Below are 18,301 nucleotides of genomic sequence, written 5' to 3'. Positions count from 1 at the left end.
AACTTAAAAAGCTAAAACTATAAGTAAATCCTGCATAATCCATTAATTAAAAATTCTAGATAATGAATAAATTAATATAATATTTTATATTTCTATAAACTAATATAGTAGTTATGAACATAAATTATATTAACTGGTACATAATTAACATTTAACCAAGATTGGGACCTAAAAACTTAATGCTAACTCTGACCCTTCCAAAAATAATTATCAAACAGTACATTTCTAAAGCAGTAGCAATTTTTACAACAAATAATAATATTAACCTTATCTAATACATATCCAATAAACTCCATTTGTTTTTATAGATAAAAGAAAAAACTGCAACTCACAGTAATACCGCAGTGTAAGAGTCTATAATTTATTAATCGCAAAACTCAAAGACTAAGCAAAAAACTTGGTTTTAGTGTTTTTGAAGAAACCCTGCATACATTTATTTATTTTTTAAAGTTTTTAAAATCTAATTTTTTAAAGACAAGGTTTTTTTTAAATGTGTTTATAAATATATTTATAAAAATATGCAAATTGAACCCAAACATTATTTTTCTTTGATAACAAAAAATAAAATTCGGTTAAAAAACAAACCATATGATACTCCTGATATTTTTATTGTGGTAATTATTGGTTTTCATAGTCTACATATACAGTATGAATCTGAAAAAGGATGGCTGAAGAATGTGCTGGAGAACTGAAGAATGTGCTGGAGAACTGTAGAATGTGCTGAACAATTTTAAGAGGACTACATATTAATTAATCTGATTTAAAATTATGCAAAAATTAAAGTTGTATTTATTATGTTTTAGTAATGTAACATATTGGCAATATGTTATGTTACCAAAACAAATTATTGTTTTTATTTTTTATTTATTATAAAACTAGTTTTGATAAAATATCAATTTAAATTAGTACTAACATTAAACAGACTTGTCAAGTCTCCCTCATTTTGTGGTAGTCTCCCAAATTTTGAAGAGCAATTTATCTCCCTCCTGCATAAACAAAACAAAACAAAAAAAATTTGAAAACTCCCTCTTTTTTATTACCAAGTTTTAACCCAACTAAATTTCAATTTCATGGAACATTAGCAAGTATCATTTTATTTTAAATATACAGACCAGAAAGTCTTTAATTATAACTTTTTATAAAGCTACTATATTAAAGTACTCTATTATATTATAAAGTTATGTATATAATAGATAATGTATTTTATAGATAATACTTTTATTGATAATAGTTTTATAAATAATAGAAAATTTTATATATAGTAGAATAAGTAGTAACAGATGTTTAATAGTAACTATATTAATTTAGTATTAGAATGATATATTATAATACTAAGTTAATGAGCTTAGTATTAAACTCTATTATCATAATAGTTTTAAAAGATAAGATAACAGTTACTAATTACTAAAACTCTATTTAAAAATTAAAAAACGGCATTTTATAAATTAGCAAAATTGACAATTTAAACATGAAAATTCCTAAATTGAATTTTTCTGAGTATCAATCTTTTAAATGATAATAAAATAAATAGAAATTTCACGCTTAAGTGAAATGTCAACTCTAATAAGTTTAATAGTGAACGTATCTGTAGTTCGGTGATAAACAAAAAAAACTTAACCGCACGTTTGAAAGCACAGAAATCACTTTGTAAATCACGGAATTTTCAATCTTGGCTATTGATAGAAGTGAGCGCTAAGTTCTCAAAGTCAATAAATTAAAATTCTAAACCATATTTGTAATTACTTAAATAATTTACTCAGTTAAATCATAGACTCATTGATTTGAACAATCTTTAAAGTCAACTTTTGCACGTTTAATATCAAATTTTGCACGTTTTATCATTTATCTATCGTTATATTATGGACGTTTATCGTTTATATCTTATCGTTTATATCCTATATATATCTATCTATCTATTGTAGGTTATATTGTTAGAAATACTCTTTTTATAACAAGCTGTTTAGACATACGGAGACTATATGTTTTTTTTAGCAAACATGAATTTATCTATTAAAAATAAAAAAATTTGTTTAAATTTTCACATATAGAAATTATTACTTATAAAAAGTTGTAGCTTTTTCGAATAAATTACGAGTTTCACCAATCTTGTATTGAACTGATTAATTAGAACGGGCGGAAGACAGCGACTGCAAGGTACCTAAGTTTGTAAATTCAAATTTCTCAATTATATATGTATTTACCTAACTTACTAAGTATAATTAAAGACTAATATTTAAAAAACTAAATAAAAGAAACTGTTACTAAAGCAATATTGGTCAAAAGAATACTATAGCGAATTTGCAACGAAACTATAATACATTGTAATACATTTGGTTACAAATTTTCTCTACATTTTAATACAAAAAAACGTAGGTATGTATTTGAAACAATTATTTTCTTAAAAAGTCGTTTTTGTGAGAAAAGCGGTTTTTAAATTTGTTGTGCGAGCTACGGGCTTCTGATGAAGGTAAAGAGATTTAAGCTTTATCCTATGAATGCTTCCTCATATAGTATTTGCGCATATATGACAATAAATGAATAAATATTTACATATTATATTTCTTGCTTTATAGAGAACTCCGATGCATTCAGCAACTTTCGTGGAGATATCATTAATATGATTTCTCCAAAATAAATTTGTGTCAATGTCTAATGAGAAACTTCGTTATCTTTTATCTTTTGATAATTATATTATGGATTAAAAAATCCCTTCGAACTGCTCCTTATTTTTAGAGGTTTACAGTTTTTTTTAAGCCACTCTCTCCAGTAGGTTGACATGAGATAGAAATCGTTAAATTCTTTTTTTATATTTAAACTTTTTCTAAAAATGTAAAGTGTTCAAAACATGAGAAGAATTTAAACTTCAGATGGCCGAATATTTTGAGCGCCAAAATATATTTTGTTGTAGTTAGAAATCTAACTACAAATTATGAGCGCATTTAAGCCTTAAATTTTAAGGTAAAGATTTTATTTTTCAAAAATTTAATTTTCCGTAACCAGAGGGGAGGGAGGGGGGGGGGAGGGGGGGAGGGGTTGTAAAGATAATTATCAAACGATTGTTTGATAATTTGTTTAAATTAAACAATTTATTAAACTATTAATTTATAACGTTAAAATTACCTAATATAGAAAATACTAAGCAAAAACGTTTTGTTTCAATATGAGTCTGCAAAGAGCAAGACTTCGTTTAGAATATGAGATGAATCTGCTTCTTTTGTGTCAATTGAGAAAAAAATTTCTATCTTTGGAGAAAAAGAATTTATTGACTCAGCTAATTGAAGACTTTTTAAGCCTGGATTCAGTTTAAATATAAGTTCTTATCAAACTTGAGTTTTTGGCAGTCGCAAATCAAACCTAAACTTAAAACAGAAAGGTAAGGCTATCAGTAAAGCTGTAGTTAATTTCTTCATTAAATGATCCTCATCAAGTCAAAAAGTTGGGAAAAACAAAGCAAGAAGACAGGGCCAACAACACGGGTTTTGAAGTGGGGGAGGGGGGCACAATTGTCAGATATAGAGAAATTTTCTAAAAAAATTTCTCTATATCTGGAATTTCCTAAAAAAAAAAGGAACCCTTTAGAAAAAAAGTGGGGGGGGGGGGAGGCACGTACTCCCTGACCCCCGATGTTGTCGGCCCTGGAAGATGACAACTGATTTTATGCCCTTTGGATGCATAGAGCAGTGTACCTGAAGTAGTTGTAAGCTTAATTATTTTTCTTAATGATTTGTCTTAAACCTTCCTGAAATCCTTATTTCAAGAAACTCAGGAAGGTTTGAAACAAATCATTATCAAATTTGAAAGATAATGCGACAAATCATTGTCTTTCAAATTGTGGGTTGTTGTGAGTGGTATAATGAAAAATATATAAAAAAAAAGTTGGAAGATCCGGAATACAGAAGAACACCTATGCTAATATTACATACAGGTTACACAACTTGGATACGATTTTAAAAAGTCATTTAAGAGTGGTAAAAACTTTTTTGAAAAAGATACATTTTAAGGTACTGATTTATTTATGCTTGTAACTAAAGCCTGTTCTTTCAGGAAATTTGAATTCTGTTATAGGTGTGGTATTGATGGACAGAAATCTCTAAAGATTTTATAAAAGTCTTTGACTTATTAGCATCACATTATTAAGCAATAAACCAGAATACCATTACAATACAAGTTCACAATTGGCTCTTACAAAATACAAGTTTACCTTGGCCTCTCTACTCAAAATGATCAATATCATCCTTGGAAAATAGTCATGTTATTATTTTCATGGACCAATGAATGAGAAAGAAGTTCAAAGGTCTTTTAATTAACTAGTAGTATAAGTTCAGAAAGTACCATAACAAACCTCATACACAAATACAATATTACAAAAATGTTATTATTTGATCCCTGATAATACGATATTGAATGAGGAAATTATCAAAACAATTCCACGACCTAAATAACATATAAATACCATGTAAGAAAAATTGTTGATCTTCTCTTCACTGATAAAAATCTGAAGAGCTTTCATGAAAACAAAACTGTTATTAGGCACGGTTATAATGGTGGTTGGTTTGATGGACCTATCCCAGTAAACACAGATTTAGTCGATGTTTAGTCGAAATTAGTAAAAAATGAATAAAACGTTTAGCGAACCTATTATTGAAAAAAAATAGACAGTTGATTTTGATCTTCATTGGCATCTTCATTTATACTTTTTAATTTTGTTTTTTTTTACTCATTTAGATGATTTATTTATTTTATCGTAAAGCTTTATTTAGGCATTCTTTTATCTGTTTCAAAAACGAAAAGCTTAAAATATTGAATATAGTTTTTGCCAAATTAGTAATTAAAATATCAGGTAAAAATATAAATTTTCCGATAAATATTTTATTTACTGTTATTATTTATTTATTATTTATTGTACCGCAACAAGCTATAGCTTGTGTAATCAATTCTGGTTTTGGCGGTTTACATAAAAATTTACAAATTGTTTTTTATATAAATTAATTAAATGGGAATAAAGCCAATTTCATCGTTAATCAGCTTCAAGGTTTTCAGATTCAAAAAACTTATCCAATCTTGCTTCGAAACTATTTACAGTTGTGGCACTGACTATGTTTTTAAGCAATTTATTCCAAGTGTTCACCACACGATTTGTAAAAAACTGATGACGCTGTTCATTGTTTTTTATTAACTCTCTAACTAGTTTAAAGTTATGACGTCACGTTATGACGTAAAGTTATGATCTCTAAGATAAGAGAACAAATTTACGTTGCACCAATTTACAATATCGAAGCCATTTATTATTTTAAAATACTGTATTAGGTCACCTCGAACTCTACGGTCTATAAGAGATTGAATAGCCAAAGTTTTTAATCTTTTTTTGTTATCCAATTTTCTGAGTGATGGAATCAAACGAGTTGCTCGATGCTGTACTTTTTTGATTAAAGTTATGTCATTTTTTTGGTGAGGGTTCCACGCCGATATTGCAAATTCCAAATGAGGTCTCACAAACGCTGTAAACAATGCTTTGAGAAGTTTTCTATCCATATAGGTGAAAGTCCTGCTTGCAATTCCAAGTATTTTATTTGCTTTATTTGATGCATACATAACTTGACTATGGTATTTTGTCTTACTAGATAAAATAACACCTAAATCCTTGTCATTGTTTGTATATCATATACTTATTATTTCATTTGCTATTGATGGAATTGTATAATTGTGATGTTTGTTTGATTTGCAAAGATACATTACTTTGCATTTTGACTCACTTTAGCATATCATTAATATATATTATAAATAAAATAGGACTTAGCACGGATCCTTGCGGTACACCACTCCGAACATCTTTCCATTATGATGAAAATTCTGTCATTATACACTTTTTGTCAACGGTTCTTTAAAAAAGATTCAAGCCACTTTAAAGTGTGACCGATAATTCCATAAGCTGACAATTTGTGAATTAAATACCTATGCAGAACAACATCAAAGGCTTTAGCAAAATCCATGAACACTATATCAACCGCATTTCCTTTAGATAATGGCTAGGTAATAAAGTTCATTGTTTCAATCGCACAGGATAAATGGTAAGTATTCCGTTGTTATATACGATAAGCTTATTGTTAGAGAATTTATAAAAAAAAAAAATAATGATAAATGATTTTCTTACGTTTTTATATTACTTTTTGAATTTTAATATTGCTTTAAGTTATTTCTGATTTAAAATGGCTGATGAAACTGTTTTAACAAACATAAATTTTAATTCATTTGTATCAAAAAAGTCAATACTATTAAACAACTATTCGGATCCTGATATTAATTTTTATAATAATGATGAAATAATTAAAAATATTACCCCTTTATATTATGACCCAAATTCTAAAAAAATTGCTAATGGAATGGAGGATAACTATTTTTCAATGCTTCATATTAATATTAGAAGTATTCAAAAAAATTTTGAGTCATTAAAAACACTTTTATATAAAATTGGCATTAAATTTCAAATAATTTGTCTAAGTGAGACATGGTGTAAAGATAAAAACATTGAAAACAATTCTAATTTTCAATTACCTAATTATAAAGTAATTCATCAAGTTAGAGCATCTAATAAGGAAGGTGGGGGTTTGTGTATATACATAAAAAACTCAATATTATTCAAAGTTAAACCAAATTTAAGTTCAACTACTAACGATTACGAATCGTTATGTATTGAAATTATTAACAAAACCTCAAAAAATATCGTCATTCATGGTTTATACAGACCGCCTTCAGGAAGCATTAAGGTATTTGAAAACCACATTAAAAAAATAATTAAAAATAAATCGTCTATGAATAAAGCTGTATATTTTATTGGTGATATCAATCTCAATATATTAGATTATTAAAATAATATATATATTAAAAACTTTTTTAACACCATTTTTCAAAATAGCTATATTCCACTAATCAATAAACCAACGCGAATAACTAAGGAAAGTTCAACATTCCTAGATCAAATTATAACAAATGAATTTATAAATGAAAATATAAGAACAGGAATATTTACAACTGACGTGTCTGATCACTTTCCGATTTTTATCCTATCGCATAAATGCATATATAATGCCCAAAATGAACGGGAAAAAATAATTAAAACACGTTTAATAACCGACACTTCTATTAGTCATTTTTATAAGCTTCTATCCTGTGTTAACTGGGACACCCTAAAACTTAATCTAAACGCCAATAAAGCGTATGATATTTTTCTAACAGAGTTTCTTAATCTTTATAACAAGGCATTCCCAGAAGTTACTAAAGTAATCAAAACAAAAACACTTTTAAACCCTTGGATCACGAAGGGCATTCTTAAATCTTCAAAAAAAAAACAACGCTTATATAACAAGTTTCTTAAAAAAAGAACTCTTAAAAATGAAACTACATATAAAAACTATAAACGGCTATTTGAGTCAATTTTAAAACGCTCAAAGAAACGTTACTATTCTGAACAATTAATAAAGCACAAAAATGATTCTAAAAAAACTTGGCATATTATTAAGGAGGTAATTGGAAAAAAAAGCTTATACAGAAATTTACTTCCTCTAAATCTTAAATTTAATAACAAACAAATTGTAAATAAATCCTTAGTCGCTGAAACACTTAACCAGTTTTTTGTAAATATAGGTCCTACTTTATCATCTAATATAGCAACTACTCAATCACACTTTAGTTCGTACTTAACCTCAACCAACCTTAATGTTATGTCTAATTATAAACTTACAGAAAAAGAATTACTAGACGCAGTCTCTTTATTAAAACCCAATAAAAGTTTAGGATTTGATGATATAAGTAGTAATGTCATTATCAAATCAATAAAACAAATTACAATTCCATTACTACATATTTTTAATTTATCTCTAAAACAAGGCGTTTTTCCAGATAACCTAAAAATTGCAAAAGTCATTCCAGTGTTAAAATCAGGTGATCCTTCCGATGTTACGAATTATAGACCAATCTCAATTCTTTCTTGTTTTTCTAAAATATTAGAGCGGGTTATGTATAATAGACTATATTCCTTTTTAAATGTTAATAATATTCTTTTTCATAAACAGTTTGGATTTAAATCTGGTCATTCAACTGATCATGCAATCACTCACCTTGTTCATGATATATTTAAAGGGTTTGATGAAGACAAGTATACCCTAGGTGTATTTATCGATTTAAGTAAAGCTTTTGACACTGTCAATCATCAAATCCTTCTATCCAAACTGAAAAGTTATGGTATAATAAATACTAATTTGTCCTGGTTTGATAGTTACTTGTCTAATAGAAAGCAGTTTATTTCATATGATAGCGGAAAAACGGAATATAAGTCAATCACCTGTGGTGTTCCTCAAGGATCAATTTTAGGACCACTTTTATTTCTCGTTTATATTAACGACTTATATAAATTTTCTAACATTTTAAACTTAATTTTGTTTGCAGATGATACAAACTTGTTTTATTCTAGTAAAGATATCAGTAAATTATTTCAAACAGTAAACAAAGAACTTGAAAAATTAACCCAATGGTTCAAGTCAAACAAACTATCTTTGAACATCAATAAATCCAAATACACTTTGTTCCATCGTCTTCATAAAAAACAAGATATTCCATTAAAACTTCCTGATCTTTTTATTGATAACGCATTAAATTTTTAGGTGTGGTTCTGGATGAAAATTTAACCTGGAGGGACCACATAGGTCTAATTGAAAATAAAATATCAAAAAATATAGGTGTTTTGTATAAAGCCAAGCAGTTTTTAAATCTATCTTGTTTAAAAAACTTATATTTTTCTTTAATTCATTGCTACTTAAATTATGCAAACGTTGCTTGGTGCAGCACAAACGCAACAAAAGTAAAAAAACTGTTTAGTAAACAAAAACAGGCTATAAGGATAATTACAAACGTAGGCCGTTTCTCTCACACTCAAACATTATTTAATAAACTTAATATTCTAAATGTATATAAACTAAACCTTTACCATATTCTTATCTTCATGTTTAAACTTGATAAAAAAATATCACCAATGTTATTTAATTCACTTTTTGAAAAAATAAACCACATATACCCTACCAGATTTTCAAAAAACAATTACATTCAATCCAAAACACATTATTCAGCAACCAAATTCTCAATTGCTAACCGAGGTCCTAAGCTGTGGAATACAATATTAAATAATGAGCTGAAATCTAATTATTCTTTAAACCAGTTTAAAACAAAACTTAAGCAATTACTGATGATACATGAAAATGAATTAAAGTTCTTCTAAAAAGCTTTTTAAACTAGCAAACAAAAACAAAAATTAACCTACTAATTACTCTTTAATATTATATTTAATATTCTAAACAATAGTCTGCTATTGTAAATGTATTTCTTATCTTATAAGTTTTGAATTTACAAACGATTTTTTTAAGTTTTATTATTTGAAATACTAATTACTAAAAATATTGTAAAATTTTATAATTTCAACTTTTATTAAAAAAAGTTATTGTAAATTCTTTTTGTAATATTAATACTTATATATCATCTTATTTTACTAATCAGTTCTTAAATATAAATACTCTTTGAATTACTAAATATTTTAAACGTTATATATTTTATTTTTTGCATTTTGTTAAAACATTTTATTTGATGAATATGCATTTTTTTTTTTGGGGGGGGGGGGGGGCTTAATGATAAGATGAATTTTGTCTTCTTCAAGCCCCAGTCATGTAAATATTTGTTTTTTTATAAACTACGAGTGTAAATTATTTTCAATCGGCAAATACAATGCTTACAAAATCAAGTTTCAATTAGTTGTGCATAATTTGTTGTGCACAAGACCATGCTGATTACTTGAAATTAGGTGGTTTTGTACTAAATGTTGAACCATACTGTCTTTGACAATTTTTTCCATAACTTTACTAAGAACTGACGTCAAAGAAATTGGACGATAATTGCTTGTAATTAGTTTGCTAACTTTTTTATATAAAGGTGTTATGTGTGCAGGTTTCCAATCATCTGGGCAAATACCTGATTGCATCGAAAGTGTGAATATATAACTTAAAGGTATTGCTAGCGCAACAGCACAGTTTTTAATACAAATGGACTTACTCCGTCTGGACCAACAGATTTATTTGGATCTAACTTTACTAACATATTGTAAACCAAATTGAAATCAAATAACGGTGTGCCGCATATATTGTTTGTACGCTTATCGAATTTTGGTATTTTGGTAACATTGTTTTTTGTGAATACATCTTGAAAATGGTCATTTAGAGTATTTGCAATGTCTTTTGGATCTGTGATCATGCAATCGCTTTGATTTCTTAAAGAATTTATACTCGACTTGATTTTTTTCTTCTGCTTTCTTCATACAAAATTTTTGGGTTAAGTTTAGCATCATTGGCTAACTTTGATTCATACTATTTTACTGTTTTTTTGAGTAACCTTTTGTATGTTAAATTACTCTGTTTGTATTCTTGTACCAGTTTTGCATTGGAAAAGCCACAGGCCAAACATTTGAACTAAAGTTTGTTTTTTGACTTAATTTTTATTTTCAGTGGCGGAGATATCCAGTTACATAACTTATAATTCGTTTTTACATATTTGATTTTGACGTATTTATCATACGCAATATTGTAATTATTTAAAAAGGCATCATAGCATTCGTTTTCGTTTCGATTTTTAAAAATAGTTTTCCGATTACACATAGTCAAAAAAGCGGACATTAATTCATAATAATATGAAACAATTTTTTCAAATCAACTTTGTTTGTGGCATTGATTTTGTTCGGAAATGAAAAGTCAAGAAATGATGTCCTTTTTTTAAGTTTGCTAGAGGCGGTAAATGAATAATTTCTTCAATTCTTTCATTGCATTCGGCTATTATAAGGTTTAATGTACTAGTTGACGTAATTTCATGAGCTTGAAAAGTAGGATCTGTTACTAATTGAGTTAAATATGCATCAAATAAAGAGTCAATAAGTTGATTTGTGTCATGAACTGACTTAACGCCATTGTTATTACATTTTATAGAGGGTAAATTGAAATCACCGCTCACTAATAATCCGTCTTACTTTGATGTTATTAAATGCTTTGCATATATGATAGATTGAGTAATTGTATTTATGGCATCAAGCAGGTGAGACCTATAAATGCAGCCTAGTAAACATCATTCATTGTCTAAAATAATTTCACACTATACTTATTCATTATTGTTAGATAACTTTTCATCCAAGATTTCGAAGGATTTAATCGAGTTTTGTACATATATGGCTACACCACCGCCTCTGCATGTGATACGATCTTTATGGTAAAGCGTATAGTTTTCAATATTTGGTATAGAGGTGTCTACCCACCAAGTTTCTGTTATAAAAGTTAAATAGTGTTTACATACAGTAATATTGGCAATAAATTCTTGCGTTCTGTTGTTTAGCAATGTAGCATTTGTGTAGTAACAGAATAAGTTGTTGAATGAAACATTTTTTACAGTACAATTTTCACACTGTCACCTCTGATTCTAAAATAATCTTTGTTGTTAGCATTCAAACGCTTACGTTCTTCTAATAAATGTTTTCGCACAAGCCTTTCCGATTCAGTCAAGTCTTTATTAATTGAAATTTCTTCATATTCTTTAAGTCCCTTTAACCTTTTTGCCGCTTTAAGTACTTCATTACGCTGTTCGACACTCTCTAATTCTACAATTACTGACGGTATTTTACTAGTGTCTCTCGTTTTTAGACGATGTAGCTTCAATATATTCACATTTGTGTTATTTTTATTCCGCATAATTTCTACAAACATTTTATCATCTTCTTTTGTATCGAGTGCTTCTATAGCATTTGATTTATGTATGCCAAAAAATACTAAATTTTTTTCTTTTTTACCTCTATCGGTTAGTTCTCGGTTCTTTTGCTGCAACATTTATTAGAGCTTTTTGCTCAACAATTTTTTTTGATTTTTCGCTTACCACGTCGGACCATTCGGTACTATTTGGTGTACTGTTATTTTTTATTACTATTATATGTTTTAACCTATTATTAAGGTCTTCTATTTCTTTATCCTTTATTTCAATAACCGTTTTCCATTTTAAATTGTTTTCTTCTAACTTTTCTTCATTAGATTTGAGCTTTACTTCGTTTTCTTTAAGTCTTAATTCAAGAGATGCAACCCTATTAATAAGGTGTTTGAAATCTGCTTGAGTAACCATTATATTATACTTGATGATTGATCAAGTACTTCCGACAGTTGATGCAGAACACAATATGGATTGATAGGAGGGCTACCACCCTGAATAACAGTGGATTACCTCTTGTTTGTGAAATATATTGTTATTATTATTATTTGCTTATTACACAGGGACTAAAAAGTATGTTTTAGCATGTGTTTTTTTCCGTTATATTTTTTTTTTCCGTTATATATTGTTTTTGAAAATATCATATCTCAAAAGTTCCGCAGAGCTCGACCCTGAAATGACTTTTTTATCCTGAAGGATGTTATCATGGATGACTAAAATAAAATCAGCTGCCCCAAATTGCCCGAAATGGATTTATGGAAATAAGTATAGAAAATATAAATTAGTGTAAAATATTTATCCCCAAAAATGAGGGGGTCGTAAATTTTACGTAGTTATTACTTCCGAACGCCAAAAGATTTTTTTCTGAAATTTGAATTCTATCGATAAAGTTGAATATTATTTTAGGTTTTGAAAATAATTATGTTTAAAATATTGTCCCTCTTCTGAAAAAGTTGGGGGAAGGGGGAAGCCGTTATTTGGTCACACCATGCCTGGAAAAGCATTTCTTGGATCTTAAATACTGATGTTGTTAACTTGATGTGATTATATTATGTTAAATGTTACATGACGTCTAGTAGTAATGAATAAAAGTGGATGATTCTTATTAATGTGTTTGTACGGTTTTTTGTGAAATTGCTAATGTGTTTATAAGGTTAATGTGAAATTTTAAGCATGTTTATGTGGGTTTTAATAGTAATTTTTGAGGTATGTGATTTAATATAAATTATGATTAGAATTTGTAAGAGACAAGTGCTCATTGAGTTAAAAAAAAAAACTTTAATCTAATGTTGTGTTTATGTGAAAAACTACACATGAGGATGATTGATGTTTTGGATAAAATCAAGGAAGTTGGTATTAATAATCTTTACTTGTGCTCTGTGGTCAAGGAAGAAGTAAAGATTAAAACGAATGTTCACAATTTTAAAGACTTAGATAAGAAAATTAAAACATTTCTTGCCAAGCTCAATATCAAATATGAAAAGCACGGAAGAATCTTCTCTCAACTTGAGGAACGCGAGAAAGAGTTCTTAGAAACTCTTCACAGAAACAGAATGCAGAAATATACCCTACAATTAAAGTAATATTCGATGTAAAATTCATATGTTATACGGAAAATTTAGAAATTTTAGAAACTTCTGTCAAGTATTATGTCAATAGATCAGTCAATGGTGAACCACACTTTATCAAAAATTATAAACATATCTAATACAGAATGTCTAGATGGATCGGAAACAACTGGAAAATTCTATTCTAGGTTTGATGACACAGATCATGCAACTGGAGTTGAAAACAAAAAATCCTTGTTCCAAACTGCAATTGCTCTGTTGAAACTGAAAATAGGGGACATCACTGTATGGTCAAACCCAATGCCTTCAAGCCCTTACTTTTGCATGTCTCTTCACCAGCAATACCAAAAAGAAACAAAGGAGTCAACAAGAGTTGAAGAACTAGATGTTAGGAAGAAAATAAAAAAAGTCTTCAAAATTTGAACTTGAAATCCCCTTCTCTAACCAGAAAGCAAAAATAGAAATAAAAATTGGGATGACCATGTTGGACGGCAAGGCAGTGAACGCTATAACAGATACAAACTCAACTCAATCTTGCAATGTTTGTTCTGCAAAGCCTAGTAAAATGAACAAGCTGAATATAACTAGAGAAAAAATTTGCAATAAGCATGCTAAAGCTTTAGGACTATCCACACAGATTTGTTGGATACAAATTTTTGAATTCATTCTACACTTGGGATATAAATGGATACTAAAAGATACCAGTCCCGATCTCCAGAAGATAAATTATCTGTAAAATCTCGAAAAAAAGAAATCAAAAGAAAGTTTAGAGAGGAGTTAAGCTTAGTGGTTGACTCCTCCTCAGATACTCCTCAGATACTCCTAAGCAGGGATTTGAAGATACTAATACAAGAAACACTGCAAGGAGGGCATTTCTTGCAGCAGAATCTTTCTCTGAAATAACAGGAGTTAGTTTGGACATCGTTGTATAGACGTCGTACGAATGTCTGCACCCGCTGGGTTGAAGCAAAATGATTAATTGATAACTCATAGTCAATGCTTTCAGCAAGCGCACATTCGAATAAAATGTCAATCCAAAAAGACATTGCTTTGTCATTCTTGATCACAGATAATTTTTGATAGTCTTTAGTCTACTGAAACTACTTTCATCATAACCGGATGTAAAAGGAAGAGTCAAGTCGATTTTGTAGAGTATAAACAAGTTAAAAAAACATGATATCATTTATTTTTCTATTAAGAATGAATGTACGTCTTTCATTTATAGTTCATTCGTCATTGCTGGAGATATTATTGCATTCATATCTTTGAAAGTAGGACCGGCGCGAGTAGGTTTCAAATGGGGAGAAAGTACCATACGAACTTTTGCCGAAAACATTTTTAACACATAAAAACAAATCTAAAATCCTCCACACAATTGAAGTTAGTTAATTTATAGTTTTTTATTTTCTCCTTTACAAAAAAAAGTCGTTTACCGTTTACCAAGTTATTTTAGTTTTATGAATATCTGTCGCTGTACAGTGGTTTTAATACATCAAACTACGTTAAAAATACATTGACGTTAAAAATACATTGACGTTAAAAATTTATCTGTATTATGATTATAAGAGTTTCTTTCTTTAAACAAAATGTCTCCGTTTTGTTTTCTGCCATAAATGCGTGCAAATTTGTAAAGCAGGTATGTAAACGATGGTTTACTGATACCTAGTTTTTGTTTCCGTTTAAAATATACACAGAATTTTGTAATGAGAAACTTATGTATTAGGGGGCGCCAGTTGACCAATAGAATTACTTTATCAACAAAAAAATATTAAAAAAAATTTCTTATTTCACCTATTTCGTTTTACATTCAGATTTTTTCAATAAATATTTTACTGTAAAAGTTTTATTTTTAAAGTGACACTTTATTATGTTACAACCCATTTCCATCACGAGAATCTCATACAATATTACCAAACTCTCTATTGCCCGCGTTCGCACCGTATCCAAACACAAAAAAAAATTCAAGCTTTAAAATTAGGATAGTTCACGAAAAAAAATGACTATAAATATAGTAAAAAAAGTATTAAAGGCTTGCATTTATACATCATTTGAGATAAGGTATCGCAATTACTTTTAAATTGCCGACACATTTTATCACATCTTAATCATATATCGTACATCATTTCATTTGTGGAAACTGTAAGATTTTTTTCTATTTATACTTATCTTTTCGTTTTGTTATATAAAAGGAAGCTGTTTTAAAGTCAAGTTATTGTCCGTCTTTGAAGATTGTATTTCGCTTTACAATCAGCCGAGCACTCACTATTTTGTTCAGCTCAAAATCTGTTAAACATATTAATTTAGGATTTAGAAATCCTGTCTGAAGAGGAAAGCAAAACACTAAATTCTGTAACAAATGAAACTTATTTCATTTTAAATAGTAAAAGTTTATTTTCTGAATAGTTGGTATTTCAATGCAGGTTAGTTTGTATCCACAACAGGCACCACTGAGGAAAATTTTTGCCAACACCTTATTCAACATAAAAAGGTAAACAGATCTTCCAACAACCATTTTAGATTGTATGACGACCAAGATTCGAAAGAGCTTGAGGCGCAAAGGTATTAAGCCTAATGCATTAAAGATCAATAAAGACAAGTCCTTATTTCTTGATAAGTATCATCACAATTAAATTATTGAATTTCAGAGCAGTTATAAGGTAGCTATTACGTACATGAACAAAGATTTAAGTATTCTAAACATGCTCTCTCATGACATATTTAAAAAAAAAAGATCAAACAAATTTTAAGCTATAAATTCTTTAGGTTGCTAAAAAGAAGACTTTTGAACTATAATAAAAAAAACTTTTGAAATAAAGATGTCGTATATGTTTCTGAACCATGGAAATTAGTAGAAGAAATATGAAATCAAAGGGACCAGAATCCATTCCGTAACACAATGATGTCTAAGGCTTAACTTTTTCTAAGTATAACATCCCTAAAAAAGTTATGTTTTGCCTTTATTCGTAGTTATTTGCCTTACTGTAACATTGTGTGGGCTAGTACTGGCTATACATAACTTAAGATAATCTACAACAAACAAAAACATGCGTGCAGAATAGTGTTTGAAGTTTATAGAAATGCTCTTTTGCGAACCACTTTTACGTGCGCTCGGTGCTTTAAATGTGTATAAACTCAATTAACACCAAGTTTTATTGTTTATGTTTAAAACAAAAATGGGATTGTCCCCAAAAATCTTTCAAACTTATTTTGATAAAATTAATCATAAGTATTCAACAAAGTTTTCAGATAACAATTTTGTTCTTCACAAATATAATTTAAGATTAACTTCTTATTCAGTTAAATACTGCGGACCTTATCTGTGGAAAAAATTCCCAGATATTGTCAACAAAAACAAGAACACATTAGAGCGATTCAAGAATGAATCAAAACGATTATTACTTTTCAGGGATCTTAATATATCACACTTTAAATGTTTCTTTTAAAGTGATTCCAATCAAAGAAAAGCAGATTTATTTATATCAAAAAAATTTAATGATGGTGTTAAAAATTTATCTAGTGATTAAGAAAATTTATTTTATTATTACTGTTATTTTTTTTAATTCAAGAACTTTTGTTTATATATTTCTTAAGTATTTTAGCAATTGCAAGCATTTTAACACTTTTCAATTTGTTGTTATTTTGAATTTCTTCTCTTGGTTATTTACTATTTCATTTCTAATTTATATCTTAATATATATTCTAATTTATATCTTAATATATATTCTAATTTATATCTTAATATATATTTGTATGTTTGGGTTGGTGTCGAATTTTTTTATATGTGGCTTGGCAATAAATAAAATGTACACTTCTCTTTGCTCCAGCCATTACTTTTGATATATGTATATGCAATGCAAACATTCTTTAACAGCGAAATAAACTAAACAAAAAAATGAAAGAAAAAAAAAAAAATAATAATTAATTTTTGTGGAAGCTGATATGGCAAGGAGACAAAATGAAATCATTCACGCTCCCATCAAAAATATTTATCCGTGTTATTAGCTTTTTAAAAAAAAAAACAAAAAAACAATGCTATACACGACAAAAGTCAATGATTGTTTCAGAAACATATTGTAAAATTAAATTACAATAGCACAAATATTTTAGATCACACATCAAGATGCTTGTTTGTTTAGATGAAGTTTTGGAAACCTTAAATGAAATAGAAAGAAGCAATTTAGAGATATTATTAAAATGAGGTTGTGATGGCTCACAACAACAATATTTAAACAAATATTCTAAAATAGTGCAGATAATTAAGAAAACGTCCTTCAAAGTTCACAAAACTAAAGATATAATAAATAAAGAAATCCGCTATGTTGAAGATCAAATAAAAAAACATAAGAAAAACTGAAATACCGAAATTTTTTTTGTCATAATGAAAATTAAGCACATCTTGACATTTCTAACAATCAATGCAAAAGCATGCAGTGCTGCAACCAACACAATATCAACTATAAGGTGCTTTGTATTTGAACAAACGTCAAAAGACTTTAATAACTTAAGTATAAAAACATAGAAAATCCAAATGCCCTTTAATTTGGGTTATCGGTATTCAATTTTTTTTAATCTTTACTACATTTGTAATATGCATTATCATAAAAAAATGAACACAAAAAGATAAAAAAAATCGTGGCGGAAAAAATACACATACAAAACACATTTAAAGAGAAAATGGAGCTGCTAGTGGATATTATGCAAAATAACAATTGGCAAACAACTTAAAAGATTGCAAATTATATGAATCAGGAAAGCAAGACGAAGGAAACGAATTCCAAAGAACTGATGCTCGGGGAAAAAAGCTAAACGAATAAGAGTTTTTGGAGTACTTAGGAATAGTCACGGAAAAGGATAAGACTTAATTGAATGACGAGCAACACGATAATGAATTTTAGTAAATGGCACAAGAGACGCTAACTCTTTAGAGTAGTGCCCGTTATAGCATTTGTAGAAAAGAG

General features: G+C 28.2%; 1 protein-coding gene across 3 annotated transcripts in view; it reads right to left on the bottom strand.

The window, feature by feature from the left end:
- The window catches only part of LOC100212254 (hexokinase-2), a 46,179-nt gene extending 33,827 nt beyond the window's left edge, over positions 1 to 12,352 (bottom strand). The window contains exon 1 of one of the 3 annotated variants that reach the window (XM_065792652.1): positions 12,329 to 12,352. The gene's annotated coding sequence lies outside the window, so the exon portion shown is untranslated. Of the gene's footprint in view, positions 1 to 585; positions 607 to 913; positions 1,055 to 12,328 lie in introns of those variants that run through there. The other 2 variants (XM_065792653.1, XM_065792654.1) reach the window with 2 other exon arrangements.
- Between the last annotated feature and the right edge of the window lie 5,949 nt (positions 12,353 to 18,301).

Source organism: Hydra vulgaris, chromosome 03 (assembly GCF_038396675.1).
Source record: "Hydra vulgaris chromosome 03, alternate assembly HydraT2T_AEP".
Lineage (NCBI taxonomy): Eukaryota > Metazoa > Cnidaria > Hydrozoa > Anthoathecata > Hydridae > Hydra > Hydra vulgaris.
This window is presented reverse-complemented; position numbering and strand designations above follow the sequence as displayed.